The sequence below is a fragment of the Phallusia mammillata genome, chromosome 3, assembly GCF_965637545.1.
Source record: "Phallusia mammillata chromosome 3, kaPhaMamm4.hap1.1, whole genome shotgun sequence".
Taxonomy (NCBI): domain Eukaryota; kingdom Metazoa; phylum Chordata; class Ascidiacea; order Phlebobranchia; family Ascidiidae; genus Phallusia; species Phallusia mammillata.
Window position 1 is genome coordinate 25,545,600 of NC_137254.1, and position 11,437 is coordinate 25,557,036.

General features: G+C 37.9%; 1 long non-coding RNA gene across 1 annotated transcript; it reads right to left on the reverse strand.

Moving 5' to 3' along the window:
- Positions 1 to 4,324: 4,324 nt before the first annotated feature.
- On the reverse strand, positions 4,325 to 9,511 carry LOC145218620 (uncharacterized). The gene is made up of 5 exons (XR_013857673.1): positions 9,390 to 9,511; positions 5,544 to 5,647; positions 4,981 to 5,131; positions 4,682 to 4,832; positions 4,325 to 4,504 (listed from the first exon to the last, which is right to left on the reverse strand). It is a non-coding gene; the product is annotated as an uncharacterized LOC145218620 (long non-coding RNA).
- Between the last annotated feature and the right edge of the window lie 1,926 nt (positions 9,512 to 11,437).

Genomic DNA, 11,437 nt, shown 5'->3' on the forward strand with positions numbered 1-11,437 from the left:
CGTGTATCTTTAATTTCGGGGGGTCCAAAAATCGAAAAACGGGAAAGGCTATAGCCTTGGTGTTTTTTCCTAAAATCGAGGAGTAATTTTGGGTTTGGGATACGTATTCTAAACGGTTTGGATGGCTGGAAGAAGGCAGAAACCGACTGGAATCAGTTTAAAATCATCTAATTCAGGCAGTAACCCACGAAAACAGGCGTGTATCTTTAATTTCAGGGGTCCAAAAATCGAAAAAGGGGAAAGGCTATAGACTTGGTGTTTTTCCTACAATCGAGTAGAAATTTTGGGTTTGGCATACGTATTTAAAACGGTTTGGAGGGGCAGTGGAAGGCAGAAACCGACTGGAATCAGTTTAAAATCAATTAATTCAGGCGATATCCCACTAAAATAGGCGTGTATCTTTAATTTTTGGGGGGGTCAAAAAATCGAAAACAGTGAAAGACTATAGCCTTGGTGTTTTTCCTAACGTCGAGCAGAAATTTTGGGTTTGCTTTCGTATTTAAAACGGTTTGGATGGGCGATAGGAGGCAGAAACCGGCTGCAATCAGTTTAAAATCAGTTAATTCATGCGATAACGCACTAAAATAGGCCTGTATCTTTAATTTTGAGGGTCCAAAAATCGAAAAAAGGGAAAGGCTGTCGCATTGGTGTTTTTCCGAAATTCGAGAAGAACTTTTGGGTTTGCGATACGTATTTAAAACGTTTTGGAGGGGCGGTATGAGAAAGAAACCGTCATGTTTGAACTGGGGGGTGTTCCAAAAATCGAAAAAAAGGCAAAGAATGTAGCTTTGTTGTTTTTTGACGTTTGCGATTCGTATCTAAAACGGTTTGGAGATGCGGTAGGAGGCAGAAACCGAAATTGTTAAACACACCTCTTTCAATTCAATCATGCGGTCTCCCACGTTGGCTTCCTTTACTCAGTGTCTCATGACCATCACCACAGCAGAATAAATCATTTGTGATCTCCAAAAATTTCTTGCGTCACTTGCCCTAATTCTTCGTTGCAGATGTTGCTGGTGTTGACGATGGGAGTTCGTGTCTTGCTTAGCAACTGCAAATAAAAAGCATTTCTTTAATTTTTATGGGGTTGAAAAATGGAAAAATAGAAAGGCTTGGGTGTTTTTCCTCAAATCGAGCAGAAATTTTGGGTTTGATTTCGTATTTAAAACAATTTGGAGGGGCGATAGGAAGCAGAAACCGACTGGAATCAGATTAAAGTCAGTTAATTCAGGCGATGAGCCACTAAAATAGGCGTGTATCTTTAATTTTGGGTGGCCCAAAAATCGAAAGAAAGAAAAGGCTATAGTTTTTTTCTAAATTCGAGCAGAAATTTTGGGTTTGCTTTCGTATTTAAAACAATTTGGAGGGGCGATAGGAAGCAGAAACCGACTGGAATCAGATTAAAGTCAGTTAATTCAGGCGATGAGCCACTAAAATAGGCGTGTATCTTTAATTTTGGGTGGCCCAAAAATCGAAAGAAAGAAAAGGCTATAGCCTTGGTGTTTTTTTCTAAATTCGAGCAGAAATTTTGGGTTTGCTTTCGTATTTAAAACGGTTTGGATAGGCGATAGGAGGCAGAAACCGGCTGAAATCAGTTAATTCAGGCAATAAGTCACTAAAATAGGCGTGTATCTTTAATTTGGGGGGGGGCTAAAAATCGAAAACAGGGAAAAGGCCATAGCCTTGGTGATTTTCTTAAAATCGAGCAGAAATTTCGGGTTTGCTTTCGTATTTAAAACGGTTTGGAGGGGCGATAGGAGGCAGAAACCGGCTGGAATCAGTTTAACATCAGTTCAATCAGTTATTCAAATGCAATCAGACTAGAGACACAAATGAGTTGCGTTTTTCGATGGATGTACATTATTAAGCGCCATTCTAAAAGTTTTGGCGGACAAAATAATTTAAAACTTAGAATTAATACCAACAATCTGTAAATCATTTGTACAGGGGATTAACACACCTTTCATAGTTTAGTGACGCGAGTTTGCAGGTTGACTATCTCCACCATCAGCATCTCATCACGAAAGAATTATTTGTGCTCTCATGGAACGTCTCTTAACTGCCACCGTCACTGTAGCAATCTTCGTTGTTGGTGATGTTGCTGCAGTTTCAGTAAGAAAACTGAAAATAACAAGCGGGTTAAACTCGGTCCAATAAACCGTTTGATTATATTTTGATTAAGTGTGATATAAGTATAACTAACCTAATACAGCTTTATGATGCGATTGAAATAAACTAAGTGACAATCTCGACCTAGCGTCTCACCATTCACGAAAGCAGAAGAAAATCATGTTTGATCGTGAGCAACGTCGTCGCCGCTGTGAACATATGATGCTTCATCGCCATGTATCTTTGCTTGTTTCCACTGATGCGTGGCTTTGTTACGAATTCCGTTTTTTCTGCAACAAGACTAATGGCACCTCTAAGTTACGTTTTGTGATCTATGTACATCAAAATAGCAGCAATTTAGTATGATTTTTTAGAGGTTTTGTGAACAAAATTATTTGAACTTAGCACTCATACCAACACATGAGCTTAACCCACCTTTCACAGTCAATCCATGCGACTTCCAAGGTTGGCCTCCTTCACCCAGCCTCTCATCACAATCACCACAGCAGAAAACATCATTTGTGATCTTCAAAAACGTCTTCCAATTGAAATCGTCACTTCGGTTACCTTCTTTGTTGTCGGTGTTGCTGGTGGGAGTTTACGTCTTGGTCAGTAACTGCGAATAAGAAGGACAATCAACAAGGTTAAAGCGATAAGCCAATAAAACATAGCTTAGTTCCATAAAACGATATCATTGTATTCAGGTATTGTATGATTGAAATTACCAGGATAATTTATTAAAGGTCATAAGTAGATGTTAAACACCAACAAAAATATATACATGCGAGCTTAACTCACCTAATGGAGTTTTATGATGTAAATAAACTGAATGATAATCTTTACCCAGCGTTTCACCAATCACCAAAGCAGACGAAATTCCTGTCTGGTTTTGAGAAACGTCTCAACACTTTCATCGCTGCTATGGTCATCCCCGGCATCACCTACATTCATCTGAGTTGGTGGTTGCTTCAAATTTCGTTTTTTCATCTGCAACAAGACTAATGACACCAATGAGTTAATTTTCTGTGCGATGTGCAGTAAAAACGCGCCATTCTATTGAGGTTTTACAAAAGTTTGGGTGAAATGATTCAAAACGTAGCGTTAATACCAACATCTGTACATGAGCTTAACATACCTCTCACAGTTCAATCATGCGAGTCCCTAGGTTTGCCTCCTTCAGCCAGCCTCTCATCACAATCACCACATCAGAAGAAACCATTCGTGATTCTTCTGTCTGACATCGTCACGGTTATCTTCTTCGTTGCCGGTGTTGCCGATGGGAGTTGATGTCTAGGTCAATATCTGCAAAAAAATTGCGGATATTCAACAAAGTATGAGAGACAAGCTGACTAACCAAGCTTAGTTCCATGAAACGGTACCATTGTATTCAAGTATTGTATAAAAATACCAAAAAGATTTATTAAACGCTAGGGATGTGCCAAAACTGCAATAGTTCTGTTTGGCCGAGCACCGAGCATCTCACTTTAATGCTCGGTGCTCGGCCGAGCACGCTCGGTGCATTATGACGTCACAAAAATCCCCTTTCTAAGTTTTAGCTCTCTTACGTCAGTGTTTTATTAAGCTGTACATGCCCATAAAGTACGCATTTTTCCACCATCGAGTACATTTGAAAAATCATTCGTTTTTGTTCATAGACACCCTTAAGAACACTAGTTGTATGTTAGCAGGGCATTATTATGCAAATTTAACGTTCGGGTCAGTTTGTGCAACTGCTCGGCCGAGCACCGAGCATTAAAAACAGCGATGCTCGGTACCGAGTACTCGGGTTCTGGCTCGGCTCGGCCCATCCCTATTAAACGCTATAATGTAGTGTTAAACATATACAATTTTTTACATGCAAGCGAAACTCACCTACTGCAGTTTTATGATGCGAATGAACATAGTGACAATCTTCACACACCGTCTCATCCATCACTGAAGCAGAAGAAAATCATGATAGGTCTTTAGAAACATCTTTGCACTGACATCACCGCTGTTATCATCTTCTGCTTCATATACATTCATCTTTGCTTGTTTTCGCTGATGCTTGTGATTGTTCCGAATTCCGTTCTTTTCATCTGAAACAAGACTAATAACACTTCAGATTCAGATTTAAGTTTTTTCTAGTATGGTTTTCCAAAAAGTTGCGTAAACAAAATAATTTATAACTTAGCACTAACACCAACACAAGTACATAAACTTAACTCACCTCTTACGGTTCAGTTATGCGAGTTTCCACATTGGCTTCCATCACCCAGCCTCTTATCACAATCACCACATCAGAAGAAATCAGTTGTAATCTGATCGAAGAATCATCTTCTTTCTGTCATCGTTACTTCGGTTATCTTCTTCCTTGCGGGTGCTGCCGATGTTAGTTTATTTCTTCGTGAGTTAACTGCAAATAAATTGTATTTTATGCATTCAAGTACCGTACAAAAAATTACGAGAGGATTTATTAAATGCTATAATGTAGTATTAAACACCAATACAAATACCTGCATACAACTTAACTCACCTAATGCAGTTTTATGATGCGAATAAACTAAGGGACCATCCCCACCAAGCGTCTTACCAATCACCAAAGCTGAAGAAAATCATGTGTGATCTTGAGAAACGTCTTTACACTGTCATCATCGCTGTGGCCATCCCGTCATTGTCTTCATTTAGCTTTGCTTGTTTCATTTAACTGCTGCCTATGATTGTTCCAAATTCCGTTCTTTGATCTGCGATAAGACTAATGGTACCTCTAAGTTACGTTTTGTGAACAAAATACAGTAACATAGTATCATTCTAGTATGCTTTTGATATGTACAAAATAGTGTAAAATAAACTTAGCGCTGATACAAACACACGTACATGAGCTTAACTTACTTTTAAGTTAAATGGTTGGAATTCACAGGTTGACCATCTCACCATCAGCGTCTCATCACAATCTCTAATCTGTGATCACATCAAATGTCTTCCAACCGCCTCCCGGTCGTTTTCTTCGTTGCTGATGTTCCTGCAGTTCTTGGTCACCAAACTGCAAATAAAAATCGGGTAGCTGAACAAGGTTAAACTCGGTTCAATACCGTATTATTTTATTCAGGTTTAATGGAATACATTTTTATTGTATGCGAAACACTTGGAAAATGATTTTGGATGCGTTCATTCATTATTAATTTACATAATCTTTTCGGCAATACATATAAATAAGCAGAATCAAAATACGGATTTTTAATGTTTTAGTGCAGGCTTTGGAACACTGTGCACGGATCTGTACATTAGTTTAATGGTGAAAGTAACGGCCCAAATAGTGGTAAAAAGCAACATAGTTTAGAGTTCAGACGTTTCGGCAAATGATTATGCCATCATTAGTGATATAAGGGGCCACATCAGTTCAGGCTTAAAGCAACAAAATCTAAATACTAGTAGCAATTAAACTATACTTTTACCTTTAGTGTTTCTTTCGTGTGGTGAAAATCCTACTATCAGTCATCACTATGGCACTTGTTTCGCCATTCAAACGACTTCATGTGTTCGTATCATTATCGGGTCACTGAAAAAACAACGGCAATACAGATAAATAAGTTTCGATTTAAAAATTAAATTTACGACAAGAAAAATTAACAGCACAATGTTTCGGCATTGCAAGGAAAATAAAGTAAATCGAGGTAATTAACAAGGACTCAATCTGAATACAAAAGTTATGTATTGCATCAAATAAACCATTGCGCTTTTGGCAGCGTTTTTCAACCATTGGACTATAGAGCAATTTTGAATACACTGAACAACATAGCGAAGGGAGTCATGCCTATTGATACGCCGAGTTTTAAATGTTCCGTTTTTCATTGCAAGTACAAGAGTGTACAACAGGCAGCAAGGCTACACAACTTCTATCAACAGTTCCTAAAAGGGCATATTATATCAGAAATGGAAAGCAATATTAACGCAACTGTTTTCAATTGTAAGTCGTTTTAAACATGTTGTTACATAATTTTATGACATAACACGGTATATAAGTCAAATGAATATTCGAAATAAGCAACAAGAACTTGGTCACACAAATAGCCACAAACGCCATAAACACTCGGAAACCCTCATCCCGTTTACATTTGGTTTTGTAGATAAAACGCATTTGTCCAATCAGCATCTATAAGTGAATGGTCTCTTGTTTTTAAAGTGAACGTCTTTAACACGATATTTCGTAGTATTTGGTTTGTACGCAATGTTTTACGCAATCGGTGCCAAGTCAAGTGTAACTGACCAATTCTTCTTTCGAGTAAATGCCGTTCTCTCCCCTTTTTCAAACATTGCTCTCTCGTTTTCAGTACTCCACTGTGCATTTTGTGTTTACATTGCAGTTCGCTGTATTTCATGTCTCTATGTGTTTACTAAATTCATCAACCGGTCTTTTGCTAAACATGTTGTTACTTCATTACAGGCGAGTATAACTATATATTTCTGCATCAGTTTGTTTTAATACAGCAAAAGTTTGGTATTCTTAAACAGTATTGTATTTATTCTATTCACAATCACAACAAATTACTGACAAAACATTTTTGCAGGCTCATCAAGTGACAGAAATTGTTATGTCAAGTTATGTATACTTTAACAATGTAAATGCTACCTTCGGCTGTTGTTCACTTTTTGTCATCTAACAAACAAACATACTTATATTTGTTACCATTTTTTATAGTAAGGGCTGAACAGTAACATACGCTTGAAGATAGTTCTTGCACAATAAGTCAATTGCTTACTTCACTGCAACACAGCACAAAGGAGACCTCAGTCACGTTCGCGCTTTGCCAAAAACGAATCGACAAGACGGTGTGTTTGCCTAAAGACTAATTACCGTCGCGGCGAAAAATTCCTTGGACTTAATTTACCGACCCGCGTGTGCAGTACAAAGGAATTTGTAGTATTAAAAAAAATTGATACATTAAAAGAAACTCTATCACATATCACTACCTATAGCAGGATTCGCAAAAAAAAAATTTAAATAAATAAATGTATATAAAATATTATCTTTGTGATTTTGTTTATGCGCAACTATGCTCCCAATTTTTTAAAAAATGATGGTGTTACGATTTAATCCTATTTTCACATCTCCTGTTGTATTTACTTTGCTACCCGGCAAAGTGCAGAGTTATGGTTATCAAACGTAATTTAAGCAATAAACAGCGATGGGGCCTTGAAATGCGAAACAACCAACACGGTCAAATGTCGAACCAATATAATCGTTTTTTTTAAGATTGTTTACCAAACGAAACGGAATACCTGACATTAAGCAAGAAGAAATTGAAAAATATTTTTGATAAAGTAAATTAATTTAGCGTTACTGGTCTTTTACGTACATTTTGTCTCCTTAGTATTACACCAGCGGTTCCCAAACTGGGGTCCGCGGTCCTTTAGGGGTCCGTGAGGCAATTTTGGGGGGACCGCGAAGCGGTTGAAGTAATTCTATAATCTTATAAGTATAATTGAGAATTGACTGTCTCCATTGCTAAACAATTGCCTTTATTGAATGACAACTATAATGCAGTTGTTCGCGCACAATTGTAATGTTTTTGTCCTGTTTGTGATGTCACATGCTGTCTTTCGATGATTATTATGCGCAATTTTGCACAACTAGCTAAAATCCTGCAATCAAGTTTCGTTTTATGAATACACATTTAGGCGTAAGAACCGCGAGCCCTCGAAACAACGGCAAGGGGACCGTTTAGAAAAAAATATGAAAAAGTTTGGGAACCGCTGTATTACACCAAGCGAACGTAAACAACCGCATTTACAAAATTTGGCACTGCTAGAATTCAACTTTTTTCGCTTTATACGAGTATGCTATCAACTATTTATATTTGTAACAACAAGGCAACAAAGGTAAATTCACCACACTACATAGCTCATATGACTCGAATGTTCTAACACGTTTATTCATATTGTAAACGACAAATATTTCGATGGCAAATTTTTGAGCTTTTTTCCCCAGAACTTTAACAGCTGTGAAAACTATTTGTATTATAGTGTACGTTTGGGCCATGGTGATTTCGAGTACTTTGTATGTCTAATTAAACATGAAAAACAAAAAAGTAAACTTTAATTTTCCAGTGCGACAAAACAGATATTAGACATGAGTAACAAACGATAAAGCAACTCGCACCAAGTAACATGACAACTGAAAAGCCTTCAGCATCTTGATCTGAAAACGTTTGACATACATTTTTTAACTATGCAATCAAATAAAGGACACACTGACAACACGAACAACCCCAATCGGTGCTGGCTAATATTATTTTCTTACCGCAGGAAATAAACAACAAGAAGACCAATGTTTATGGTTAAACTAGGGTGTAACAAACAATATGGGTTTAGTTACCAATCACCAAATGTTCTTATTTCATTTTAGTTTTGATTCCATATCCGAGCATTACACATCCTTAAACAGTTAAGCACACAAACAGTTTCCCTATTTTTATTACCATTACAACATGTATCTGCTCAAAAAAATACTAAGTAGGTTTTGAAGTTTGTTAACTGCTTACTTCACTGCAACATATACAAAGCAACGTTTGCGCTTTGCCTCCACAGGACCGGTAAGAAAGCGTGTTTGTCCGAAGACCAATTATCGTCCCGACAAAGAATGCGCTTCGACTTTGGCTAGCATGCAGTAGAAAGGAAACGATATTATTTCAAAAATCGCAGCGAAAATAAATCATTTGAAGAAAAGTGTGAAACCCGTTGCATTGCTTGTTTAACCGATCGTCTTTTTACAATATAGGAAGCAAAAAAAATTTGCAAAAACGCACAAACTGCTGATGTACGTAAATGTTCTCTTCGTCTCATTACAGTTCAGAAAAACATCAACGACCTAGTCCTAGTCGAAAGCAATCACCAAAACCCACTCAGTAAGATTTAAAAGGCGAATCTAGCCAATTGCGTGCAACAATATCATATGATCCCATTGTAACTGGCTTTCTTACTTGCGTTTTATTCGCAGGCTCATTAAAATAAAAGGCCACGTTACAGAAAGTTACTTGTTGTACCGTTAAGCCGTGACACATTAGAAAACCAAATCGTACTAAAAATAGCACAACTGGAAGTCAGTGACGTGGGTATTGACATTAGCGTACATACTTCCACTAATACACTAAAATGCAAGTCATACAAGTATCGCCAACAACTCAAAAATCGGTGCTAACATCAGGCACACATTGTTATCTTTCCGCAAAAACCAGTAGCATTCGCTAATGCTAAACATAGTGTGACAAACAATCACAATTTAACAATGCATGGTATCTTACCTTTTCAGTTATCTGTGACTGTTAGTCATCTTCATATCAAACATCATCAGAATCATATCAAACAGAATATGATATATCTTTAACAGTTAGCTATGCAAACAGTTCACATATTTTTTATTTGCATTACGGCATCTATAACCAAAACAAAAAATCACAATGTATATTAATTCAGTTAGCGCACGTCAAGCTAACTGCTCACTTCACTGCAACACAACACAACACACAGTATATTAGGCCGATGCTTGACTTGTTCTCTTCCAACACGGAATCGGCAAGAAGCGCGTTTGCCTGAAGACCAAGTTGCCATCGCGGCGAAAACAGGTTTCGTATTAGCGCAAGCTCGTTAGTAATATAGGTTCATGTACTTAAAACTAGTTATTTGGTCTGAAACTGAATCGTCGCCAGTTTTACTCAACAAAATCGGCCGAATAAGTTTAGACGTTTATGACGTCACACGAGCACTTGCACTCCGCTTGTGACATAGACACAAAGGTTTTGCTGCCTGCCAAACAGTACTGTCATGCTGTTACTACAAAAGGATTGCTTTGTTGTATTCCTTTTTAAGTTCTTCGGATTTAAGGCCGTCCCTGCCAGTTGCTTATAATTTGTCTGGTGTGGACAAAACCCTAATGCTTTAAACTGAAACTAGTTGACGTAATGATATTTTTTCCATATAACATGAAACATGAAATAAATTTAAACTGAATTTTGTGGGACAAAACGTTCATGGCCATTATCGATTATATACCAAACAATGGAGCAATTCGTATCAAAACAACCAAACCGCAAACATCTACGGCGGTTTGTACTAACATTACCTGGCATTACCCTGCTTACTTTAACTAATATAGTCAAATGCAAACAAACAAGCAACTATCGGTAGCTAACATTAAGTACAATAGTCACCTTTATGCAGAAACAATAAACCAATATTCTATCACAAAGCAATATGTGACAAACAACAAGATGTTAACAATGCTAAGTATCTGACAATAACTGCTCACTTTACTGCACACAACATACAGCACACATACAGAGCCACGTTCGCGCTGTGCCAGTAACGAATCGGCAAGAAAGCGCGTTTGCCCGAAGACTAATTGGCCCCGTCACAAAAAAAAGCGTTTTGACTGAAGCTTAACAAGCTTTGTGTGCAGTTAAGGAAACTTTGCATTAACGCATAAAACACCTGTAAACACATTTTTTTACCACAAGCGCCAAAAATGGACCAAAGTAAAAAAAAACATCCAACAAACTCGTTTTAGGATTTGGTCCTGTTTTTTTCACATATCGCGTGTAGTGGCCTCAGACAATCATAATCGTCCATTTTAAAATTATAGTTTTCTTTTATGAGCCCACAGTGGGCAGGATTACTGCTTCCACCAACGTTGTTGGGTTCGTAGCTTGCAAAGTCGGTGTTTTCATCTGTTTTTGCTACACCGTCAATGTATTTCCATTCTCCCTCCCTATCAATGTCGGTCAAACCAATCCAAAAGTTTCCACCGCGAGGCCGAAGCAAGAAATCGATAATTGCCCTGACAGAAACATATTAGCTACTAAACGACCATACTTGCATGCAGTGTTTTTTTAAGGTGTTTTTTATGCAGTGTTTTTGGCCACCAAGGCCGCTCGCAAGAGCGCGCCGGCTACCGGTGGCGTGAAGAAGCCCCATCGGTACAGGCCAGGAATTGTGGCCCTCCGTGAGATCAGGCGTTACCAGAAGTCAATTTCTCCAGCGGTTTCCCAAAATTTGGACTTATGGCTATTTTTTGGTATTTATATGAACACTTGCGGTCTCTTAAAACTACTTAGCGGTCACCCAAACCAAACCTTAAAAAAAACCTGTTTGCATGCATACAAATTCATTGGGTTTTAGTCGTTTTTGACTTTTCTTTTCAGTGATGTACATGGGCCTAAAACAGATTTGTTAGATTTGCGTGAAATTTCGGTGAAATAAAGATCCGTTTCTTTGCTGAAGGAAACCATAGCTACACAAGAGCATTCAATTATAAGCGCACAATCGTTTGGGTATTGCCGGTTCCTATTTCATT